Source organism: Astyanax mexicanus, chromosome 23 (assembly GCF_023375975.1).
Source record: "Astyanax mexicanus isolate ESR-SI-001 chromosome 23, AstMex3_surface, whole genome shotgun sequence".
In the NCBI taxonomy this organism is placed as follows: domain Eukaryota; kingdom Metazoa; phylum Chordata; class Actinopteri; order Characiformes; family Acestrorhamphidae; genus Astyanax; species Astyanax mexicanus.
The window spans coordinates 256396-283479 of NC_064430.1; the positions used below are offsets into that span (position 1 = coordinate 256396).

The following is a 27084-nucleotide window of genomic DNA, read 5'->3' on the forward strand; positions in this document are numbered from 1 at the left end:
ACTGTCCCTGTTTAATAAATAAATACATTAAGAAAAATAAAAGGGAGAGATGGAAAAAAAAAAAAAAAATGAAAACCCCATATTATACTGGTGTTTATCGCAGGTGATTTATCAGATGCTCCAGGTGTTTGGTCACACAGTCATTACTGCCCTACATTAAAAAAATATATATAATATTGAGGTTTTACACCCAATGTTTTAGTTTACATTTTATCCAGTGTTTTAACAGGTTCTTCAGTTTTCCCATAATTGCAGGCGCTCTTCTCCAGTGGGTGTCACTGTTGTTCCATATTTAGGTTCTGGCTCCCTGTTGCCAGTTCTTCTCCTGCATGTGTTGCTATGACAAAAGAGCTTTCCGGATCCATCCAGAACCAGATCAGCAGCGCTTCCTCCAGACGCCCGGCTCGGCTCGGCACGGCCGGGTCCGGACTCTTCTGATATGTAAAGGACAGTGCCGGTCGGTCGGGCTGAAGACGAGCGATTGATGTACTTTGATGATGAACATCAATAGAACTGATCCTGAAACACCGCCGGAACCTCGACTGCAGCTCAGCTTTCTGAGGATCATCTGCGTAATTCTGACGCCCGGCTCTGATCTCAGCCTGCAGAGTCCATTAGGAGGTTAATCTATTTATTACTGTGGGTCAGAACCCACCACCCCCACAGAACCGCCCCCACATCACCCCCGCCCTCTCCCCCAATATCTCTACGATTCTCAATCTCAGAACCCGTCAACCCAACACCCCCCCAGATCACCATCAGTACAAATATTCACTATTCAGAACATCCGTAATGATCAATAATCACCTGAATAAATCTCTCATCATAAATACACACATTCTCATCAGCAGTCCATCAGCAGCCGGAGTCTGAGAGAGAGACAGAGAGAGAGAGAGAGTACAGAGAGAGAGACCAAGAGAGAGACAGAGAGAGAGAGAGAGAGACAGAGAGAGAGACAGAGAGAGAGACAGAGAGAGAGAGAGACAGAGAGAGAGAGAGAGAGAGAGAGAGAGAGAGACAGAGAGAGACAGAGAGAGAGAGAGAGACAGAGAGAGACAGAGAGAGAGAGAGAGAGACAGAGAGAGACAGAGAGAGAGAGAGAGAGAGGTCCACCCTGACCAGGTACAGACTCAGTGCTCACAGCCTGGCCATAGAGACGGGCAGGCACAAGAAATCCTGGCTGCCCAAAGAGCATTATTTGTTCTAATCATTTTACCTAACTTATATTTTTTCTTTATTTTACATTTTATTATTTTAAATATTATTTTAGGAGTAAACAGGAGGTAACCTCATGCATGTCCTCCATCCACATGGTTGGACACATGCTTGTAAACGTGAGCACGTGTGGAAAGCTGTGCTCCTCAGTTCAGCACAGTTTATCAGTGCAGATATTTCCAGTTACAGCTGAATTCACGCTTTTAATCCCAGAAAAACAAACGCTCTAATTTACCTTTTAAAAAGACATTTAAATGCTGATTAAAGAGCCGATTACTGTTGTTTTGCTGTTTTCTCAGGTTTTGAGAGCTCGGCGCTGACTCAGCTCTTGATTGGTCCAGACGTGAGACAGCGCGTGGGTGGGGGCGGGGTTGATGACGTCATGGACCCTGCATTGTTTAAAAAAAACATTTGCAATGTAAAATTCCCCAGAATTCCCCAGAGTTTTAAACCCGTTACTCAGACGTGCTCGATATAAAGATGGTGGCGTCACGACGGATCCTCCTCCGTACAGAACCGGCGCGGCGCTCCGGCTGGATCTACATTAGTTCTACACGGGGTATAAAATGTGCCGGCGGTCAGGGAGGACCTGAGGGACGTTATTTGGATTGGAAATTGTCTTCTGGTTTTTATTGAACACAAGCGGCTGATTGCTGGGAGACGGACGAGTCCCCAGAGTCAGGAGCAATTATTGACTTTACTAAATCAACCTTTAATGTACAAAATCACCGAAACTAACCGTACAGACCCGGCGCCGTCACCAAGCCGCTCTCGCACCGCCGCAGAGACACTCTACTCACAGTCACACACACATTAACTCCTCTCCATCTTCGCACTCAATTTATCCACAAACGTCTCTGCTGATACACCCAGAGAATTACAACAGAGGGAAGTACAGGGGTTGGAGAATGAAACCGAAACACCTGGTTTTAGAGCACAATAATTGATTGTGGTGACGGACAGTTCTGGTGGAAACAGGAGAGTTGAGGTGCACATTGAATTCTGCGTGATTTGATCAGCCGTGGTTTTATGTTTTTTTGATACAATCCGGGTTAGCACCCGAACATCCCTTTCAGACAGCTTCCTCTTACAGCGTCCACAGTTAATCCTGTTGGATGTGGTTGGTGCTTCTTGGTGGTATGCTGACATTACCCTGGATACCGTGGCTCTTGATGCATCACAAAGACTTGCTGTCTTGGTCACAGATGCTCCAGCAAGACGTGCACCAACAATTTGTCCTCTTTTGAACTCTGGTATGTCTCCCATAATGTTGTGTGCATTGTAATATTTAGAGCAGAACTGTGCTCTTACCCTGCTAATTGAACCTTCACACTCTGATCTTACTGGTGCAATGTGCAATTAATGAAGATTGAACACCAGGCTGCTCCAATTTAGCCATGAAACCTAAAATCCCCACTAAAATGATGACAGGTGTTTCAGTTTTGTTGTCCAACCCCTGTATATAGAAAAACAGAGAAAAAACAACAAAATAAACCTTTACCTCTTAGCGTAGCGTAGCATAGCACTACTGCAGCACAGTGCAGCTTCTTCATTCCACCCCCGAGGATACGCTCGGTCAGCGGAGGAGAGTAAAGCTAATGGAATAAACAAATTTCCTGCAAAGAGCTGAATAATTAAAGTCTTTAGTTTCGCTTGAGCTTTTTTACCAAGAAAAAGAATAAGTGACATTTCTGCAGCCGGTCTCGTCCTTTAACCCGAGCAGAGCTCAATTCATTAATAAAATTTATTTTAAACAGTATTTAGAGGGGCACCAATAATATATGAGTGTTTATGTCTATTATATTCATATTAGAGTGTTTTCATACTACCTCAAATATATGATTTGTTTTTACACACAAGAACCCCATTAAACATTCAAACCGTGAATCGACTGAGTAATTCCATGCGTCATTTTTCTGCTTATAGTCACCTGCTGTAATCTCTCTCTCTCTCTCTCTCTCTCTCTCTCTCTCGGACTCCGGCTGCTGATGGAGAAGCAGCATGACACTTTATACTTTTTATAGCCACTGTTTTTATGCACTTTAATTTCTGTGTATTTTATTAAAAACTGCCTTTTTACATGTTTTTGTTTCCACTAGTGTCTTCCTGCTCATATAAATTATAAACACTCTAAACATTAATCCATCCATCTGTTTTCTGTGAATCAGATAAAAGAGTTTGACCTCAGGAATCATTTGCTTCTATGAACCATTTGACTCCTCCTCCCTTATTGTGACATCACAATAAAGAAACCCTACATAGAACCATCTTGGCTCCACCCATCACCAGTTAACCCCCACCAGAGCCCCGCCCACAAAATCAGTCGAGGAAACTTTCCATTTCGTTCTGCTGGTTGAGAAACTTGGACAGAGCACAGCAGGATTAGCCAGCAGACTTTGTCTGAGGGTGGGATCTGTACCTACTGTCTATAGCGAGTCAGCAGATGAGGGAGATATAAGTACCTTTAACTAAGTGCTTACGCTCAGCGCAAACATGAGGCGTGGTTAGCAACAGCTTGTTATTTGCATAAAAATGTGACAGAGCCCTTAAACGGCTCGTTCTGAAAGGGACTGAAGCTGGTGAGAATAGAGTTGCTGTGAGTGATTTTATATAAAGAACTTTTTTGAATATGTTTTGTACAGAATATAAACCTGTTCTCCTGCTCTAACTGCTGTAAAAACAGGTAGAATATCTTATTTTTAAAGTAAGGTCATATAAATAAACTCTGCTTACCTGCAGAGCTTCAGCAGCAGTGACTGAGACTCGGCGGCTCTCCGGCGGTAATTGTACCCAAATTTAGAGCAGTGAAGAGGAAACCCTGTCGGAGTGGTGCCGAAAATAAAAACACAAATAAACGGAACAGGTGAGATTAAAGAGCCCATATCCCTCATTTTACCATCACCTTTACCATCATGCTACCAGCCCTTTACCATCACATTGACCCTTAACCATCCATTTACCATCACCTTTACCATCACTCTACCATCACTCTACCATCACTCTACCATCACTCTACCATCACCTTTACCATCACCTTTACCATCACCTTTACCATCACCTTTACCATCACTCTACCATCACCTTTACCATCACCTTTACCATCACCTTTACCATCACCTTTACCATCACTCTACCATCACCTTTACCATCACCTTTACCATCACTCTACCATCACCTTTACCATCACCTTTACCATCACTCTACCATCACCTTTACCATCACCTTTAACAACTGGGCATGGTCATGGTTTAGAGAGTGATAGGTGATTGGTGTAATGTTATATCCGGAGGGTGTAAAGTGATGGTCTCCACCGCAGCGCCGCCGTACGTCTTTAATCACGCCGCTTATCCTGCAGAGATCACATCACATCTTTGTGTTTTAATATCCAAGAAAATGTGTTTGGCTCTGTTTTCTCTTTTCCTCTGCGGCCGCAGACGGAGGAGTGTATGATAATGTTTGGAGATGAGAGTCTTTGGGAAGAGTGATAAGAGACGCTACGATCAGACGCATCAGAACCGAGAGGAAATTAGCCGGCCGGGCTTTTCAGATCTTTATCTCTCTCCAAACGACGCGCCATTACCCAGCCGCTACTCCCTCCACTGTTTCACCAGAGTCTCAGAGAGGAAACGACGCTCAGTGTTATTCCTGCAGTAATGCAGTAATTTGCAGTAATGCTGTAATTTGCAGTAATGCTGTAATTTGCAGTAATGCGCAGTAATGCAGCAATGCTGTAATTTGCAGTAATGCAGTAATTTGCAGTAATGCTGTAATGCGCAGTAATGCAGTAATTTGCAGTAATGCACAGTACTGCAGTAATTTGCTGTAATGCACAGTACTGCAGTAATTTGCTGTAATGCATAGTAATGCAGTAATTTGCTGTAATGCACAGTAATGCTGTAATTTGCTGTAATGCGCAGTAATGCAGTAATTTGCAGTAATGCTGTAATTTGCTGTAATGCGCAGTACTGCAGTAATTTGCTGTAATGCACAGTAATGCTGTAATGCGCAGTAATGCAGTAATTTGCAGTAATTTGCAGTAATTTGCTGTAATGCTGTAATTTGCAGCAATGCAGTAATTTGCAGTAATGCTGTAATTTGCAGTAATGCTGTAATGCGCAGTAATTTGCAGTAATGCACAGTACTGCAGTAATTTGCTGTAATGCACAGTAATGCTGTAATTTGCTGTAATGCGCAGTAATGCAGTAATTTGCTGTAATGCACAGTAATGCAGTAATTTGCTGTAATGCACAGTAATGCTGTAATTTGCTGTAATGCACAGTAATGCAGTAATTTGCTGTAATGCACAGTAATGCTGTAATGCGCAGTAATGCAGTAATTTGCAGTAATTTGCAGTAATTTGCTGTAATGCTGTAATTTGCAGCAATGCAGTAATTTGCAGTAATGCTGTAATTTGCAGTAATGCTGTAATGCGCAGTAATTTGCAGTAATGCACAGTACTGCAGTAATTTGCTGTAATGCACAGTAATGCTGTAATTTGCTGTAATGCGCAGTAATGCAGTAATTTGCTGTAATGCACAGTAATGCAGTAATTTGCTGTAATGCACAGTAATGCTGTAATTTGCTGTAATGCACAGTAATGCAGTAATTTGCTGTAATGCACAGTAATGCTGTAATTTGCTGTAATGCGCAGTAATGCAGTAATTTGCTGTAATGCTGTAATTTGCAGTAATGCGGTGACCTTGGGTTGAATGCGATGCTGTGCTGCAGAAGTAGGAGTGATCATGGTGGTGAACAGAGCCGTTGGTGGGATTGTGTAAAGTTTGGTAAATCAGGATCTGATTATCAGAGTAAATGAGTGACGGAGAGAACGGGTTCTGATCTGGTGTTGCTCCTCAGAGTCTGATTTTAGTCTTTAATCAGTTTAATATTTCAGCGGACGCCGGTTCTCACCGGGAATAAACTGGTCTGAGTGAAACGTCTTGTCTGCGTCTCGTATGAAATGTAAATGTGACATTCTCCAGAGTGACGATTCGCTGAAGCTCACTGTTCGTCTCTTTTCTCGTCTCCTCTCCTCTCATTACTCTGCTCTTATTATCCGCCGGCTCTCGGTTCACGCCGAACTCCGGGAGTAATGAAATCACACGCCCCCCCAAATACATCCAATCACTGATCAAACCCTGATCAAGAACCTCTCAGATACCAGCAGAGCAGCTCTCAAACTGCAGTAATCTCTAATTACAGACCAATAAAATAATAAAATATCAAATTCACCCAACCAGCTCACCAAAATACACCAATACTCACCAAAACACACCAAAATACACAGTAAACACACTCAACACGCTCAAATAATACAGTGCTACAGTGGCTTACAACAGTATTCATACTCCCTGAACTTTTACACATTTTGTCTCCTTCCAACCACAAACTTAATTACATTTTAGTGAGATTTTAAATGACAGACCAACATTTACACCTGTCAAATAAAACTAAATTAAAGTTCTCCTTTCGCTAAAATCCTCTTGTTCTTGTTGTGTGTGAAATACAGTGGGTTTCTCTGAGTTGTTTATGATGCTGCACATGATGAAACTCTTCCTCTTCCTCATTGTTCTGCAGCAGCTAGTAAAAGAAAATATTCAGAAAAACGAGTCGATCAGGAAAAGCACCGTGTCTACATCAACCCGTCAATTAGTATTCATGGCCCCGCCCACCTCGGCTCGGGACCGCCCACAGGCAGAGCTGAAATCCTATGGTTGTGGTGGGATTGTGTGAAGTTTGGTAAAACAGGATGTGATTATTAGAGTAAATCTTTAGAGAGAGAAGATCTGAGCTGAGGGTCCATCTCTAAATTACTGCATTAAATTCACACTGCAGGAGATAACGCTCATCTCATCCCTAATCAGCTAATGGAGCCCAAATCCATTTTTACCCAAAGAGGAGTGTCTCTCTCTTTCTATCCCTCCCTCTATCCCTCTCTCTCTCTCTCTCCCTCCCTCTATCACTCTCTTTTCTATCCCTCCCTCTATCCCTCTCTCTCTCTCTCTCCCTCCCTCTCTCACATTAAGTTAATGGTGATGTAGACGAGGGACACTGATGAATGTAAATGTAATTTATATCCTCTTTCACTCCACACACCTAAAAACTAAAAACAGGAAATAATGGAGTGATGCTCAGCACAGACTGTACACAATATATGTATTTATATATTCATATGAATATACCTGCACTCTAAGATACAGCTCACTCTTATTATTCACTAAAAACAAGAATCTGCTGTAAAATCAACTGATTAAAATAATATCACTATATTTTAAGGTTTTTGTGATAAAACCCAGAAAGAAACTGGGGCGTGGTCGATTCACAAATTATAAACATGTATATACTAGACATGAGCTACATCTGAAAACATAATGATGACAGAACTCATAAGGTGGAAGTTTTGAAGTGCAGCATCCCAGACTCACAAATCACAAATAGATCCCACCCTCAGACGAAGTCTGCTGACTAATCCTGCTGTGTACTGTCTGAGGTTTTTCAACCTGCAGACCCAAATGGAAACGTTTCTTCAACTGATGTAGTGGGCGGGGGTGGGTGGGGGTTGACGGGTGAGGGGTGGAGCTGCGGTGGGTTTATGCAAATTTCCTTATTGTGACATCAGAGTAAGGGAGGAGCCAAACGGCTCATAGAAGCAAATGATTCCTGACCCCAAACTCTTTCAGCTGATTCACAGAAACTGGATAGATGAATTTTTGGGGTTTGGAGTGTTTACAATGATCTATAGGGTTTATAGTGGTTTAAAGGGGTTAATAATGGTTTATAGGGGGTTATAGGAGTTTATAGGAGTTAATAGGGTTTTATAAGAGTTTATAAGAGTTTATAGGGGCACAAAAGACCAAAGTATTAATGATTCTCAGGTATTAGTACTGAATCTCCACTCTGTGATGCTGCTGGTAGCAGGATGTGAGGTGAGCGTGAGATTCTGCTCTGTGGTCTGTTTTATAGCCGGGTTTCCTCAGGAAGCCCTGCAGCAGCTCACGCCACCCATCTAATTGTAGAGTGTAATTAATCCCATCAGTTTTAGCCCTGGTGAAAATCCTAGAATAGACCGGCGGTGACTAAACTGCTTAATAATAGCAGTGACTCAGCAAAGGGGGCGAAATAACAGCAGAAATAACAGCAGCTACAGATCAGATCAGGCCTTCATTTTCACACTGCAGAACACCAGAGTACACACATACTATATTTATAAATATAGTATAGTATTTATATATATATATAAAAACCTGGATATTGTAATTTGATACTGTATTAGGGTATGGTATTAGGATAATATCGCATCAAGATATCCTCGTATTGTGATATTGTCTCATGATATTGTATTGTAATATCATATCGTGAGTAGCTCTGTGGTAATAACCGGGATTGATGTCGTATTAAACCCTGATTAAACTCTGCACTAATTACCGGTGTTTGGAGAGTCCTGACCTTCAGTAGATAAGAGCAGGTCTGAGGTCAGTGTAGACCTGAACGTGTCTCTGCACACTGCTGACACACTGAATTAGCATACTAGCATTAGCGTTAAGCATAAACAAGCAGGGCTACATGCTTCGCATTTAATGCTCTGCATCAATAACCGTTCAACCAGTGAACACCAGATGAACCCCCCACCCCCCCAAAGATCTGCCGCTGGAGTGGAGCTGAATTACAGAGCTGCTCAGGCCGGCGCTGCCCTCATAGTGCACTCAGGGCAGAGCGGCGGGCAGAGATAATTTAAAATTCAAATCCGGCAAATCAGCAGCAACATTCAGGAAGAGTTATCTTCACCTAAAGGGCACGATTATTTTTGATTCTTGTTTTTCAGTGAAGCAGCTTAATCACCAACAATTGGACGCCAAAAATGACTTTTATTCTGTTCATTACCTCCATGTCGTTTTCCTGTTCCTGTGGAACATGCTAATGCAGAGTTCGGCTAACTCTATTAGTGCTACGGTCACAACATGTTAACTGATCAATTTCCTGCTGAAACCAACAGAAGAACCGTGAGGATAAATCATTTAAGCATCGTCATCGTGAACAAGAAAACAATCAGCACAAAAACACAGCAGACCTGAGAGAAGAACCCAAGCAAACAAAACACAACACACATCACCCAAAAGACTCCATGAGAAACACTGAAACAGAGGGGCTTAAATACACGAGGAGGGTGAGGAACACCTGGGGTAGGAAACGAGGGGGCGGGGTTACAAACCAGACACAAGGTGACAACACTAATGGCTCGGGCTGGGCTAGGGTGGAGACAGGACAATAACACAACAAGTCCATGTGCTTAAAGAGAACATGGACAGGAACACAGAGGACAGAAACACTTTCCAACAGAGAAAGATGTAAAAGTCTCACCAATTCCCTGAATTAAGAATTTAAAGGAGAGGACGGACGGATCAATCAACCTTTATTTTTAATGTAGTTGTTGAATAATGTGAATTGTGTGGTATTTTCTATGTCATTGTTGTGAGTTTTGTTTGTATTCTCTGTTTAATAATCTGTATTTTTATTTTAGTGCTGTACTGGAGGATTAATAAGGACTAATCGGCCGTTTTTTGCCGGGGGAGGGAGTTTTGGCACAGTCTGGGTTTTTCTGGCGGCTTTTCTTCTGTAAAGCAGGAAGTGTATTCAGCAGCAGGAGCGTTCTGTCCTGAGATGCAGATGCTGGAGTTCAGCCATGTTTTTCTCTTTTTTTATCCACAGGAATCTCATTTAGCAAAACAAGTGCAAAATGCTCTCAGCTAACGGCTAATGCTAACGACTAAACCCTGAAGATTAAACATTTTACCATCCTCTGATCTTCTGGTATCAGACCGTAAATTAGAACCAATCACAGCGCAGGATACTGTTTACCCTCACACTACCAATTCCAAAAGTCATGGGACAGCAGAATGCAAACTGAATATGTAGTGTTACCTCGGTGGAAGGTTTGGAAACACCCACATAGCAACATACAAGTGCAGCATCATTTAGCTTCTGTGGGACAGGGCAAAAGTCATGGGACAGGATATTGATACTACTCCCAAAGTAAAATTAAAGGCAGAAAAAATGTCTGTATAACTTTTATTATGAAGATTATATGACTATGAACTTTATGATCTATTATTTGCTGTATTTCAGGGCTCTGTAGAGGATTATACTGATCTCTCTCACAAACCTGAAGATAAAAGAGATTCTAATCAACTCTCTCTTTATTTGCTGTTGGAGAACTGGATTCCTCTCGCTCACTCTCGCGCTCACTCATCGCACTCACTCTCGCGCTCACTCTCCGCGCTCACGCATCGCGCTCACTCTCGCGCTCACTCTCGCGCTCACTCTCGCACTCACTCTCCGCGCTCACTCTCCGCGCTCACTCTCCGCGCTCACTCTCCGCGCTCACTCTCCGCGCTCACTCATCGCGCCTTCTACATCTCTCCTGCTCCTCACATGAAGTTCAGGCCTGTTCCTCTCTACAAAAAAGACAAGATAATCAAACCTAAACGACCTGAAAATTATAGAGGGAAAGAGAGAGAGAGAGAGAGAGAGAGAGAAAGAAAGAAAGAAAATGAAAGAATAAGAGGGAAAGCTCAATATCATTATTATGCATGAGTTCAGACTACACCACAGCTGCCCATCAGAGATCCAGATTGATCCCACCTCAATTAATCACTCCGAGGAGCATCAGCAGCCAGAGTCAGAGAGTGCAGTAGAGAGCACTCTTTTCCAGAGCTGGGGATACGGCGCTTTCCTCCCAGCACACTAGGAAGCTGCACCAACTGGTGGCAGATGGAGGCGGAGTCTAACACATGTATTCATATACATATTGGAATTATATATGTATCAACCAGAAATAAGATCTATATCACATGTATCTAAACTTTGGTTTAGAACACAAAAAACAGCAGATTAAATGGGATTATCTATTGTTAATTGTAATCTATAATCTAAAGTTAATTAGTGATGTTAAAATCAGTAATGCACAATTTACATAAAAACTCATTCTTAAACTTGTACCTTTTCCATGTATTTTTGGTTTTTGAGGATGCTGAGGATGCTGAGGGTGATGATAAGGATGCACCTGTGGGAAGGTAGGATGTACTCTGAGGAGTAGTGATTTGTTTAATCCTCCCACTGATTTAATAGAGAAAATAAACTGATAATGAACATCCTCTCATCATAAAATCACTTTCTATAAAACACAGAACACACGCCCCCCGTCACTCTTCAGTTACATACAGTATAAATATATAAATATATGGAATATAAATAATTACAGGGTAGAGAATGTAGAACGCAGGATCATTAACTCAATCAAAATCATGAAAATCATGAAGAACGGATCTGAATAACAGAGCAGCTCAACACAGGGATCAAATTACCCTCAGTCTCCACACTTTAATCAGGTTAAATCAAACTCCTTAAATGATCGAGATCCGTTTTATTATCTCTGTTTACTTCATCACTCCGCTCACTTAGTGTGAGTCGAGATTCAACTTTATCAAATATTTATATCATCCTGCATCTCCTGCGTCCTGATAGTCCTGCTGTTCTAAGTTTATCAACTTTAAAGCAGAACTCTGGTGTAAAATGTACTTTTGTTGTAGTAAAACATGATAAAAGTTCTTATCTTTGATGAATAGCACACCTCCGTTCTCCCACAGCGTTCAGAGATCCAGAAAGCTTAACAGTTTATCCAACAAACACCCTTCAGACTGGGAGATACGGGGCATAATTTACCCTGATAAATCACTTTTTACACCGTTATCCAGCTCAAAGTAGCTCCACACCTCCTTACATTTCCTTTAAATGAAATGTAAAATTTACTGATGATCAGTGATGGTTTGTTTGGAGAGTCATGTCTGTCATCTGCTGGTGTTGATCCACTGTGTTTTATTATCAAGTCTAAAGTCCCAAAAGTACCAATTGGTCTTATTATATAATATTATAATTTTCTGATACACTGATTTTTGGGTTTTCATTGGCTGTAATCCAATAATCATCAACAATAAAATAAATAAAGGCTTAAAATAGATCACTCTGTGTTCAATACATCTATATAATATATGAGTTTCACATTTTTAACTGACTTACTGAAATAAAGTAACTTTTCATAAGATATTCTAATTTCTTGAGATGACCCTGTACATATATATATATATATATATATATATATATATATATATATATATATATATATATATATATATATATGTTATTACCAGTACAGTGATGGTGGCGCTCGGAGCTGAAGCTAGTAGTGTTATAGGATGTAAACAGTGGTTTTTAATAAGCTTCTTCTGCACTTTTTAAGTTTTTAATGCCTCATGTTAAAGGTCAGGACTCTCAGGATTCTAGCAAGTAGGCAAAGTAGAGCTACTTTGAGCTGGATAACGGTGTAAAAAGTGATTTATCAGGGTAAATTATGCCCCGTATCTCCCAGTCTGAAGGGTGTTTGTTGGATAAACTGTTAAAATTTCTGGATCTCTGAACGCTGTGGGAGAGCGGAGGTGTGCTATTCATCAAAGATAAGAACTTTTTATCATGTTTTACAACAATAAAAGTACATTTTACACCAGAGTTCTCCTTTAAAGCGTCTGGCTGGCTCTAAACACTTAAAACTAAACGCTAACAAAGGGTAAAAGGTTTCAGGTATGAAACAGGACTAATAACAGGCGTATTTATTAAAGCTGGTTATTTATTTTGAGTTGGACTGAAGGCGTATGAACATTGCCGTATTGATTTCACTAAGATTGTAATTCTAAACTAATTTGCTTCAGTAAAAATCAGATCATTAAAGCTGTGGAACGATTCTCTCCTCAACATAAAGCCGCCAAATAAAGAGCTTTTTTTAAGAGTGATATCGTAAAAGAAGCACTTTCAGCTCCCTAAAGAGAGGTGATGTATTACATTCTTTTAACAGAGTTTAGATCCCCCGGGTCTAAATAACACCATCCAATCAGCACAGACCTGATCTGCATAAATCCAGCGACTGTAGAAAAGCACAGACAGCAGAGCCGTGCCTCTCAGACATAAAGACAAAGCAGCTCCAGTCCAGCGCCCCTGCTGGCCGGCTGCAGTACTGCACAGTGGCTTGCAAAAGTATTCATACCTCTTGAACACATTTAAGTGACTGACCGACACAGAGTAGCACAGAACTGTGAAGAGGAACAAAAATGATAATCAAATAAAAATCTAGTTTCTCTGTTCCTGCTGAAGAGAAGCACGATGCTGCCACCACCATGTTTCACAGTGGGGATCAGGGGGTGTTCAGGGGGGTGAGCAGGGTTACTCTTCACTACTGTTATTCTTATACAAAAAGAGTTACAGTTTATAAAAGAGACAAACAGAAACTAAGTTGTTTTTATTGAAAGTAACGGTTTTATATTTATACAAAATAAAATTCATATTAATTTAGTTGCAGTTTTATAAAACACATTTATTTAAAAAAATATCAATGTTTTCTTATCTCACCAAGAAAATAGCAAAAATTACCAGAGATATTATTTTAGGGCCACATCATACACAGACAATCACTATATACACGCACACTATATACTCACAATTAGAGGCCGACCGATCGATCGGCCAGCCGATTTAATCGGCCGATTTTTGTTATTTTTTTATCAATCGGCATCGGCCGATTTTCTTATTTGGCCGCGCCGATTTTAATCCGGCACATCTGCGGGCAGCTACTTGGAACGCAGCGCAAGGTTTCAAGAGTGAGCAAGACTTTCAACGGGTAAGGCATCCATTTTTACAATCCAGTGTCCCAAAGTCTATATTTTCTCTCATGATTAGTAATCTGTGATGTTGCTTCATTTACTGAAAAAAAATAGAATTTCAACTGCATCGGTGTTGTAGCATTTCTCTCCAAACGAAACTTGCTTATGCTTAGCGTTGATGGCAGGAGTGCATTTGGAATGCGCCCTGACTATGCAAGGCAAGCCCTATCTATAAGCTCTAGTATAAAATAACTGACGTCTCTTCTTCAGAAACGAAAATCTAAGTAAATAAAATCAAATTAACACTTGATATTTTCAGTATTTAAATTATTTTTAGACGAAATGAAAAAGGGCAGGACTAAAACTGTTTAAGGATATTCGCAGCATCAGCTGCGCTGAAATAATAATTACTGGTTAGTCAGGATTATTAGAGGACTGTACTTCTCCTTATATATAAATAAGCTTTATTGTAAACGAATTAATAAAACAAATAGTTTCTAAAATAATGGAGTTAAAATAAAACATCTCTTTTTCCTTCACTACAAACAGACATTAAATCATGCCGCCTCCTGCTGTTCTGCTGTAAAACTCACCCGTTTAAAGCGGTTTGCGCTGTTAGATATTAAATGAAACGATGAGCAGAATTTTCTGTTTTGTCGGGTTCTACTTTAGAACCCCCTCCAGACTTTTCTGATAAAAGCTCATTTTATCCTGAACCTATAAAGTCCGCGCTCTTCAGCTTTCTCAACTCATTTTCCGCTCACGCACCGAACCTCCAGTACAGCTGATGAGACGCGTTTCTCTGGCTAAGGAGCTCATTTGAAGAAGAAAATTATTTATAATTTTATTCTTAATTTAAACGTCACCCATTTTTGTAAAATAATAGCTGCAGCCCTAATGTGAACATTTTATAACATTGTCCTCCCATGTCCATTCGTTTTCAACTGCATGGAGTTGAAGAAGAAATGAGCTTTGCCGTTTTGGAGTAACTATCTAAAGTTGTCACATTATGGAAGTCTTCTTGCACTCTGTTAAACATATTAAAATGAATAATTAATAGACTAACAGACTGCAACAAGTCATACATTTGTTAATTAGTAGGCCCCTACAGTAAATTTTATATAATAGCCAACATAATATTTCTACTATAAACATGAATATATAGTGTATATAGAACATATGTTATATAATGAATAAAATAAAATGTTATGGATAATACAATCTAAATAAAATTAATATTTTTTTTATTAACATATAGTGATATAGTAACATTAAAGTCACTATAAAATGCTAACCTTATTTTCAATAAATTGTGTGAAGTTTACAACTGTTGTGCCTCCTCTTACTAGTATGATTTTAAGCATGCCAAATAAATATAATACGATAGCATATCGGCCCTAAAAATCGGCAGGTCACATCGGCCATCGGCTGATCGGCATCGGCCTTAGAAAAACCCATACCGGTCGGTCTCTACTCACAATACACTCACTACACACTCACTACACACTCACTACACACTCACAATACACGCACAATACACGCACAATACACGCACAATACACGCACAATACACGCACAATACACGCACACTATATACTCACACATGCACACACTACACACACCACTTACACTCATTATACACACACACAACACACACCATGTACTCACAATATACACACACACTATACACACACACGCTATACACACACTATACATACTACATAAACTACAAACACTATATACTCACAATACACTCACACAATTGTACACACACACACGCTATACATACTACACACTATACACACACTTCTCTTTTCTTCCTCTCTCTCTTTATTTCTCACAAATATCCCCTTTAACTACACTAATCCTTTACCCTCCTCCCTCAACCCACTTCCTCTGCCTTTTCTTCCAGTGTGTGAGAGTGTGGAGAGTGTGTGTGCGTGAGTGTGCGTGAGTGGAGAGTGTGTGTGTGTGTGTGTGTGTGTGTGTGGAGAGTGTGTGTGTGTGTGTGTGTGTGTGTGTGTGTGTGTGTGTGTGTGTGTGTGTGTGTGTGTGCGTGAGTGGAGAGTGTGTGTGCGTGAGTGTGCGTGAGTGGAGAGTGTGTGTGTGTGTGTGTGTGTGTGTGGAGAGTGTGTGTGTGTGTGTGTGTGTGTGTGTGTGTGTGTGTGTGTGTGTGTGTGTGTGGAGAGTGTGTGTGTGTGCGTGTGAGAGTGTGTGTGTGGAGAGTGTGTGTGTGTGCGTGTGAGAGTGTGTGTGTGGAGAGTGTGTGTGTGTGCGTGTGAGAGTGTGTGTGTGGAGAGAGTGTGTGTGTGTGTGTGTGTGAGAGAGTGTGTGTGTGTGTGTTCTTGCGCTGAAGTTACATTGTATCCTGTGAGTGAGATGAAAATTGTTTCTATGGCAACAAGTGCAGAACTGTTTAGAGGTCAGGAGAGTAGAGTATTAAAGAGAGAGACAGAATAATGAATAATTCATCATCCAATTCTTTATTAATATTCTATTATTAATTCACTAATCATACCATTTCTATACAGCCTCTATAAAGCTGAAAAAAATATATATATATTCCACACAATTCCTTTACTGTAATTCATATCACAGGGTTTTTACTAACCTCAGGATTCAGCCTGTTCACACTGTTCTCTCAGTTTAATAGAGAGATTTTAAAGATTTTACATTTGACTTCAGAGTTAATCGAGTGCTGGATGTTAATCTACACAGATTTCTCCCCTGAAAACTGTTTATTTGGGTGAGTAAAGCGCTTCTGTTTATTTACAATAAGCTTAGATTTCCAGATTTACACTAAGGCTGGGTGCAGCAGCATTAGCATTAGCCGTTATCTAATGCTGCTCCAGGAGTGCTAACCGGGGTTAGCAGCAGGCTACAGACCGATAATGCTCACCTGAATGGCTAAAGAGCTAGCAATTAGCACGGTTAGCGCACTGACACTTTAGCCAACCAACAGTAATCGTAATCTTAATCAGGTAATCTAATTACATTTTTCTAGGAATAAAAGCCTGATTTAAGCTGTAACTGGAAATATCTGCGCTGAAAAACTGTGCTGGACTGAGGAGCACAGCTTTACACAGGCTGTCACGCACGTGCCCAACCATGTGGAGGAAATGTGGTTACGATGATGATGCTGAAATGATGTATCATGCAGCCCTAATAAATTGTGTTGTCACAAAATCTAAATGATGAGTTTCTATCCGATAATTCATAAATATCTCAATACTGATACAATATTTGATCTCTTCTCCACTTCCTCTCAGTTTAGAAACTATATAATGTGGACTTTAACGTGTCGGGAATATATCTGCAGTATTATTTATATATGTATATATATATATAATTGGGTCGGTTCTGGGTTTGGGGACGGGTCTCTGTAGCGGCTCGGTGGCTCGGCTGAGGAGAGCGGTTGCTGCGGTACCCCAGGGTTTGCTTTGCTCATCTTCTCTCACAATTGCTGTCTCGTCTGACTCTCACCTCTCGCGCAATTCTATTAAACTGTCACATCCTTCCAAATGACTTTCCTTCATCCGGGAAACAACCGTCCTCCTCCCAGAACCAGCGAGCACACTGCTGCAGGACTGAGACGCTATCTCAGGAAAACATGTGAAGGCCTATATATATATAAATGTGTGTGAAAGTGTTTTTTCATGGTCAATCAAAATACATCAGATTAATCACAACAGTATTCTGTGATTAACTGTGATTAATTGTACCTGTTTCATTTTGATTTAATTGTATTTTATTGTTTATTGAAGAGAGAATAAATTCTATAAATGAACCAGAGTTTCTGTATTTTTCGCACTATACGGTGCACTGGATTATAAGGTGCACTTTATGCAACACTAGTAAGGAACAGGGGTGTCGCCATGTTTCCTTTTTAATGCAGCAATGTCATTTTCTTTCTCACGTCGTTCCCTGTATTTATATTTGTAAATGCTCAGCTACATTCAGAGTTAAAATAAAGGTTGATTGATTGATTGATTGATTGATCTAATGACAGACTACAACATTGCACTGATATCTAGTGGGAGGGGTTTAAACACAACACGAAATAAACCACTTCTGACACCAATCTTTACATTTAAACTAATAATGAAAAAAAAATATTATATTAATATAATAATAATAATAATTATAAGAACAATTAATATTATAATAAGGGCTGCACAATACAGAAAAACAATGCAAAACTCATGATGTCACCAGCCCCGCCCCCACCCGCACTGGCTTTAGAGTCAGTCAAGTACTCAAAACCCGAGGAAAACAGCAAAACAACAGTAATCGTCCCTTTAATCAGTATCAGTATTTTGTTTTTTTAAAGGTAAATAAGAGCGTTTGTTTTTCTGGGATTAAAAGCGTGAATTCAGCTGTAACTGGAAATATCTGCACTGCTAAACTGTGCTATAAAACAGCTGCTGTGTTCACGAGCAGGTGCCCAAACATGTGGAGGAAATGTGGTTACGATGACGATGCTTAAATGATATATCATACAGTCTTAATAATAGTTTACAATATCAAAATCAGGAGTTTCTATCTTTCTATATGTTACCTGCATAAATTTCTCAATACCAATACTGCAATGATGCCATGGCAAAAAAGATAGAAAGATAGATAGATAGATTATTATTTTAGACTTATTTTGATTAGTTTATTTTATTATTACTATATTATATTTATTATTTTTAATTTTTGTAAAAGTTAGTTTTAGATTAATTTAATTTTTCTTTTCTTTTGATTCTAATTTCTTAATTAAACCAAGTTTTAGGATTATTTTATATTCTATTTGTATCTATTTTTTATCTTTTATTTAATGTTATTTTAAAATAATTAAATTTACTTATCAAGTCAAGTCAAGTAGTTTTATTGTCAGTACTGCATATGTACAGGACATACAGAGAATTGAAATTACGTTACTCTCCTTCCCAATTTTACAGCAAGTACAGATAATAGATATAATAAAGGAGAATGGGAGACACTATGGGTACAATACAGCAGGGACACAAATAGACATACATGAGACAGAAACAAGGTGCAGTGGTGTGGGGGAGGAATAGATATATAAATATAAGTAAAATATATTATTTTCTTTGTCATGTTAATCCCTGTGTTTGTAAATGCTCGACAGTGTAAATGAGGGTTGCCCTCAATGTAATTCTGAGTAGAAAAAAAAGGTTGACTGATTAATTGATCAATTGATTGATTGATTACTTCTCTAATACTAATACTAAACTACAATTATAATCCATCACTGTAAACCAGTGCAGACAGAACAGGTTTAAATCCCCCAGTTTAGATCCTCACCTCATTCGTTGGGAGATGTTTCCCTCACTCTGATTGGTCCAAATCATCACTGCAGTTCCTCAGCTCTGCTCTGGTTAAATCACCAACACCCAGCATCACTCCTCCGGTTCCTCCCCGGCGTTTAAACACCACCTCCACACTGTTACACCTAAATAAACCACATAAACTCATCATTAAATCAGTTTAATAAAACACAGATACATCATTTTAATTACACCTGTTACTATAATCTGCTGTAGACCATAAATCATTCCACAAATTATCAACAAACAGTTTTATTGTTATTTTAAGATCAATAAAAGCCACTGATATAATCGATAACAGAAAAGCACAATAAATTATTCCAACATGCAATTCAATCAAAATGTATTTATATAGATTTTTTTTACAACAAATGAACAAATTGTACAACAAAAGCAGCTTAACAGGGAAAAATAACATCCAGCCAAAAGTTTAAACTCTAGATCAGGAGTTCTGATCCCACCAGATTTTATAAAATGTAATATTTTAATTGTATTAACGTTTTTAAATGTTTTATTATTAAAAATGTATTACATTTTATACATTTAAATGTATTTTATTTTATGCAAAGTGAATTTAAGAGCATTTTTAAGCATTTTTTAAAGAGACATGAAAACTACACGTATAAAATTTACTACAATCAAATTAAATATCAGAAATGCATAAAATAAATAAGATAATTATATATTTCACTTCTCTGCATTTAGAGAACATTAGTAACACACTCTCTCTGTCTCTTTTCAATATAAAAGACAGAGTACAAATTCAGATCAACATAAACTATTTAAAATTCTTACTTTTGGGTCCCGACCCACCAGCTGATAATCACTGGTATAAAGTATACCTTATCAACCACCTGCAGTATCTTACTAAATCTCACCAACAACTTACCAACCACCTAAGATAAGATAAACCACCCAACAACAAATTAATAATACCTTATTAACCACCTGCTCAACAACTAAACAAACACCCCAAAACTACTGAATAATCCCTTATTAACCACCTGCAGTACCTCACCACCTGCTCAACAACTAAACAAACACCCAACAACTACTGAGTAATACCTTATTAACCACCTGCAGTATCACCAAACACCCAAAACCTAACAACCACCTTAGATTAGATAAACCACCCAACAGTTATTGATTAATACCTCACTGTTAGCCGATAGCCTGTTAGCCGCTAGTGTGTAATTAGGGACAGGTGAGCGCGCGGGGGGAGCGTGCTGACAGGTAACCGCGTTTACCTGCGCTTATTAACAGCTTTAATCCAAACAGCGCGCGGGGAATCCTCCATATCCACCTCCTCTATCACTCAGATAATAACTTTATTAGATTATATTAAGAGTTATTAGAGGTTATTAGAGGTGAGTGTTTACCTGTGTTTTCCTGCTCGCTCTCTCTCGCAGTGAAATCCTCGCGCCCCCCGATTACAGCCCCGCCCCCAACATCACACCGGATATTAGTTCCTCGGGAAAACAATAAAAGTCCCCTAATAAATATTATAATAATGTAAATGATATTCTAATAATATATTATTTATTAATACTAATACAAACCTGTACCTGCTGCTACTGTTACTGTAATTTATCTGAGACCATTTTCCTCTAAAAAATATTATATTATTAATATTAAAATATTAATTGTTACCTGATAGTAAAGGAAACGGCAAAAAAAAGTTTGAGTTCCAAACATGTAACTCATGTCAATATAAATATTTTAAAATGAGAAATGTACTTAATAATGAAGCAATATGTGCTCTTTTTATTTGTTATTTTATGTGGTGTGAATGAGCTTCTGTAGATGTGGATTAGTTAAGCCTTTAATAAAAATATTAGATTTTTTTTTTTTACCATTTCCAATTTTTGCTTCATATTTTATCCACAACTATGTTGCAATATTAACATTTTATTAGACTTCTAAATTTTTCTGACTGTTTTATACATAATTTGGTGTTTCGTGTTTTTGGTGTTTCAGTGTTTTTTTTGGTGTGTTTTGGTGTTTTTGTGTGTTTCTATTCAACACAACTTTGCCATAACCATCGACTCTCTCTCTCTCTCACCGACAAAGGTTGCTAGGAACCTGGGTGTTCTGGTTGATGACCAGCTTCTCTTCACGCACCATGTGGCCTCAGTTGCTCGGTCCTGCCGCTTCGCGCTTTATAACATCAGGAAAATTAGACCGTTCTTGACGCAACAGGCCACCCAACTCCTGGTGCAAGCGGTCGTCATCTCACGCCTCGACTACTGCAATGCCGTACTAACTGGCCTCCCGGCCTGTGTAGTAAAACCACTCCAGATGATCCAGAACGCAGCAGCACGTCTGGTCTTCAACCAACCAAAACGGGCACATGTCACCCCGCTGCTCATTGAGCTCCATTGGCTACCAGTTGATGCTCGCATCAAATTCAAAGCTCTTACAATCGCCTACAAGGTGATGACAGAACAGCTCCTTCCTACCTGCACTCACTCCTGAAGGCTTACGCTACCTCCCGGCTGCTGCGCTCCTCCAAAGAACGTCGCCTCGCTTTACCAAACAAACATTCACACAAAGCAATCCAGACTGTTCTCATACAGAGTTCCCCAATGGTGGAACAAACTACCTTCCACTACCAGATCAGGAGAATCTCTCACTATCTTTAATAAACTCCTGAAGACAGAGCTCTTCAAAGAGCACTTACTCTCCTAACACCTCTAACTAACTACCTTCTACTACCAGATCAGGAGAATCTCTCGCTATCTTTAATAAACTCCTGAAGACAGAGCTCTTCAAAGAGCTCTTACTCTCCTAACACCTCTAACACACTAACTACTTCTAACCTCATTTCCTTCTTCCTCTTCTCTACTCCTCTATCCTATTATTTCCCTCTGACCTCCTTAAGGCCCTATCTATAGATGCTTTATTTTTAACTTCTATTATTTTTGTACTTAACCTCTTCTATTATTTGCACTTCAATATTGTAAGTCGCTTTGGACAAAAGCGTCTGCCAAATGTAATGTAATGTAATGTAATGTAATGTAATGTAATGTAATGGTGTTTTAGTGTGTTTGGTGTTTTGGTGTTTATGGTGCATTTTTGGTGTTTCTGTGTTTTTGGTGTTTTGGTGTTTTGGTTTGTTTTGGTGTTTCTGTGTTTTGGTGTTTCGTTGTTTTGGTGTTTTAGTGTGTTTATGGTATTTTTGGTGTTTGTGTGTTTTGGTGTTTGTGTGTTTTTGGTGTTTCGTTGTTTTGGTGTTTGTGAGTTTTTGGTGTTTTGGTGTTTCTGTGTTTTGGTGTTTCTGTGTTTTTGGTGTTTTGGTGTTTGTGTGTTTTTGGTGTTTCGTTGTTTCGGTGTTTGTGAGTTTTTGGTGTTTTGGTGTTTTGGTGTTTCTGTGTTTCGGTGTTTTGGTGTGTTTTGGTGTTTGTGTGTTTTTGGTGTTTCGTTGTTTCTGTGTTTGTGAGTTTTTGGTGTTTTGGTGTTTCTGTGTTTTTGGTGTTTTGGTGTTTTGGTGTTTCTGTGTTTTTGGTGTTTTGGTGTGTTTCTGTGTTTTTGGTGTTTTGGTGTGTTTCTGTGTTTTGGTGTTTCGTTGTTTTGGTGTTTGTGAGTTTTTGGTGTTTTGGTGTTTCAGTGTTTCTGTGTTTCGGTGTTTTGGTGTTTTGGTGTTTCTGTGTTTTTGGTGTTTTGGTGTGTTTTGGTGTGTTTTGGTGTTTCTGTGTTTTTGGTGTTTTGGTGTTTTGGTGTTTCTGTGTTTTTGGTGTTTTGGTGTGTTTTGGTGTGTTTTGGTGTTTGTGTGTTTTTGGTGTTTCGTTGTTTTGGTGTTTGTGAGTTTTTGGTGTTTCAGTGTTTCGGTGTTTTGGTGTTTCGGTGCAGTAGTAAAGGGGGCTGAACAGGAAGTTGAGCTGTAAGTGCAGCAGTGTGTGTGATGCTGAGGGGAAGTGAGGCGTGACCAACTGTATGATATATCTTGAATAACAGACATGCTAAGAGTCTCATGGTTTAATTCGTTTATAAATAACTCTAAAGTCTATTTTCTCATGGGGATTTCTCGTCCCCGCCGGGGTTCAGCGCTGTGGGAGTATCTCAGGGAAACGTCGGCCGGATTTGATTTGCCTGAGTTAGAGAGCGTTTTTCTCAGAGATACAGGAGGATCTGTTTCTCTCTGCAGCGTCTTTTACAGAGTTCTCTTCCTGATGTTTTTAAACTCCAATAAAATAAATCACACAGTTCTGCTGCAGATATAAAACCCGGCACTGACCCGGTTCTGCTGCTGTTTAATAAATACTGATTTACTGATTTTATAATGATTTTATAAGACAATTTAGAAAAAAAATAACCCCAAACCTAAAAAACAAAGGCTTGGCTTGGATTTGATTTGATTGCAGAAAATATGATCCCAATATAGTACAGATCTGTAAAAAATAAAGAGATTTTCAGATTCAGTTTCTGAATCAGTTTCTCTGATTTTGCTATTTATAGGTTTATGTTTGAGTAAAATGAACATTGTTGTTTTATTCTATAAACTACAGACAACATTTCTCCCAAATTACAAATAAAAATATTCTCATTTAGAGCATTTATTTACAGAAAATGAGAAATGGCTGAAATAACAAAAAAGATTTTAGCATCGTCTTTCCGTATGAAAAATGCAAAGATATGATTAAACTCCCACTTTAGTTTAGTTTCATTCCGTTTTGTTTCGTTTCATTTGGATTAAATTAGATTAGATTAGATTTGTTTCTTTTTGTTTCTTTTTAATTCAATTCATTTAGTTTAGTTTCAATTCTGTTTTTTTAGTTTTTGTTTAGATTTTTTTTTTGTTAATTTTGTTTCACTTCGCTTCATTTAGTTTAGTTTCGTTTAGTTTAATTTAGTTTTATTTCATTTTCCTTAGTTTAGTTTAGTTTAGTTTAGTTTAGTTTAGTTTAGTTTAGTACAGGAAGTTTGTCAGGTTGGTGGAATAAGTGAAAGGTTTTTTACTCTGTAATTTATAAAGCGATTATGAATCAGCTGTATCTGAACTGCGTCTCCTCCTTCATTTATTGTGCGCGAGAGCGATGAGAATGCAGAAATTCAGAATTGAGAAATCTATTTCAGATGACAGGGCGGCTCGCTCGGCTCGGCTCTTTCATTTCTGCTGCTGCAGGAAGAGCTGGAGGAAGCAGATGATTAAACGCTTCAGGAGGAGCCGCTGTTCTCCGGCCCTTGCCGAGCCTCGACTCCCCCCGACCCGCCTTAAAAACCAGAACCTCACCGCCTCACTGCCACGTACCGCACCGCCCTCAACACTTTATATTATATTATACAGGGTGAAGGTCAGAAACCTCCTGCAGTTCCCCTCATAAAACCCCAAGGAGACATAAATAGTATAAAATTAGGCATTCAGCATCTTTGCTATCACAATGACAGGAAAAGTACACCATGTGTGTCTCAAAACGCAAAGCAAAAGTCATGTACTAATTCTCTTAATTAATGATGGGTGTGGTTAATTTTGGGCGTAACATGAAATAAACCAATCAGAGTGTCTCTTGCTCATCATTCCCTTTAAGAGTAGATCAGGTGAGCTCTGACTTTGGTGGATTGCTATTGTAACGGTGCAGCTACCTGGACGTGTTCAACAAACTCTTCTCAGCAGAGGAAACTGAGCTGCTGGTTGACGCTGTGAAGGAGCTCCAGCAGCTCATTTACGGGAACAGCAATGTTATTTTATTTACTATTCTGTTTATTGTTGATGTAAAAGTTGGGTTTGTGCTGCTGTGTGTTCATGTGTGTGTAATAAGTGGGGGTGCACGCTCGGCTCGGCACGGCGCCTGTGTTACCGAGATAGCGATGAACGTCTGACTGTTGGCGTCTGTCTAGGTTGTATTCAGTCAGTGGAGCTCCTGTGTTTTCTGTTACCAAGATAAACAAGATAAAACTCCAGAAATGTACCTGAACACACCTCATTTCCAGAACACCACGCCCATCAGTGTAGATATATTCAGAAGCTCTGCTGCTGTTTAAACCAGACAGGAGGAAGATAGGAATGAATATAAGATAGCGATGAGCATCATAACATGCCTTGTGCAGGATATTTAGTACTGTTAAAGTGTTAGTAATGATTTATTTGGCTCATTTGTGCTTCTAGATTCCTCTGTTCTGTGTTTTGTTCTTGTAGCTCAGCTGATTCAGGGGTTGCCAGATTACTCCAGGCCCTCTCCAGTTATTTACTGAAGGATCTGAATAACTGATACTTCTTTTAGCACTGATTTAAGGAAGCGGTGTTTGGGCACTTGATCGTGTCTTGGCTAATCAATTAAATCAGATGTGAGATTGTAGGAAATTGTATAAAAATTGTACAAAAATTTAATGTTTTAAATAAGACGCAGAGGGAAGAATGCTCTGTTTTTTTTGTGTTTTTTTTGTGTTTTTATATTTGTTTGTGTTTTTGTGTTTTTTATATGGTGCAGTTGGTGCTGAGAGATGCTCTCGGTGGACGGGGATCAGAACATGAGCTACATCTATCTGATCCAGTATGAATTATGGATCTCCTGCGTTGAACAGGCACCTCTCACCCGCTTCTCCAGAAGCTCCGGCCGCTCAGAAACCGCTCAACAGCTGCCGAAAATGATGGATTTTCAGAAGATAATATTAAATACTGCAGCAGAAATGTCCATTTTAATAAAATCACATCAGATATCAGGTTATTAGACAGGTCTAACAATACTAAAACTAAGGCTTTGAGTCTCATAAAGGATGATAAAGCATTATATAGCTTTATATATCATTATATATTATTATGTAGCGTACCGCGAGCTAAAAGTGGGCAATGGACAATATTGTCTTTAATGCGACAGAAAAAAGCAGCTTCCCCTCAGTAAAATAAATCATTCATGCTTCAGCTCACAGCTACAGGATTCTTCACAGCAGCTCGGAGAACTGAGGTTTCTCTACAGACCTGCAAACGTTCACCAGAAAAACGTTCACCAGGAAAACAGGAAACAGGAGAGTTGAGGTGCACATTGAATTCTGCGTGATTTGATCAGCCGTGGTTTTATGTTTTTTGGATACAATCCGGGTTAGCACCCGAACATCCCTTTCAGACAGCTTCCTCTTACAGCGTCCACAGTTAATCCTGTTGGATGTGGTTGGTCCGTCTTGGTGGTATGCTGACATTACCCTGGATACCGTGGCTCTTGATGCATCACAAAGACTTGCTGTCTTGGTCACAGATGCTCCAGCAAGACCTGCACCAACAATTTGTCCTCTTTTGAACTCTGGTATGTCTCCCATAATGTTGTGTGCATTGTAATATTTAGAGCAGAACTGTGCTCTTACCCTGCTAATTGAACCTTCACACTCTGCTCTTACTGGTGCAATGTGCAATTAATGAAGATTGATCACCAGACTGCTCCAATTTAGACATGAAACCTAAAATCCCACTAAAATGATGACAGGTGTTTCAGTTTTGTTGTCCAAAACCTGTAGAAGCTTCATGGATGGCAGAAACTGGGCGATACCCGCTGATACTCGCTGAACCCCGGCATGGCGCGGTGTGACGGCGTATCTGGGACGTGTCAGGAGTGTCACTGCTGCTTTATTCCGGCTGAGGGGAATAAAAACATCAGGAAAGAGGAATATTAATGTGACGTGTTTCAGCAGAGCGCCGAGCGGCACAGTGTACAAATAAACTCCTGCTTATTCATTCACTTTCAATTTCTTATAAACTAAAGCTCTCTGAGAATCTGATTAAATTTCTAAAACTACCATTTGTCCTCCCTCTCTCTCTCCTCTCTCCCCCCGAATCCTTATAAAAGATTAGAGATGGGACTTTCCTCCCACAATCCCTCAGCTCAGAGCGGCTGATGAAACGACCG

General features: G+C 39.5%; 1 long non-coding RNA gene across 1 annotated transcript; it reads right to left on the reverse strand.

The window, feature by feature from the left end:
* Nucleotides 1-250: 250 nt before the first annotated feature.
* On the reverse strand, nt 251-20688 carry LOC125787332 (uncharacterized). The gene is made up of 3 exons (XR_007429253.1): nt 20632-20688; nt 19230-19377; nt 251-602 (listed from the first exon to the last, which is right to left on the reverse strand). It is a non-coding gene; the product is annotated as an uncharacterized LOC125787332 (long non-coding RNA).
* Nucleotides 20689-27084: the final 6396 nt, after the last annotated feature.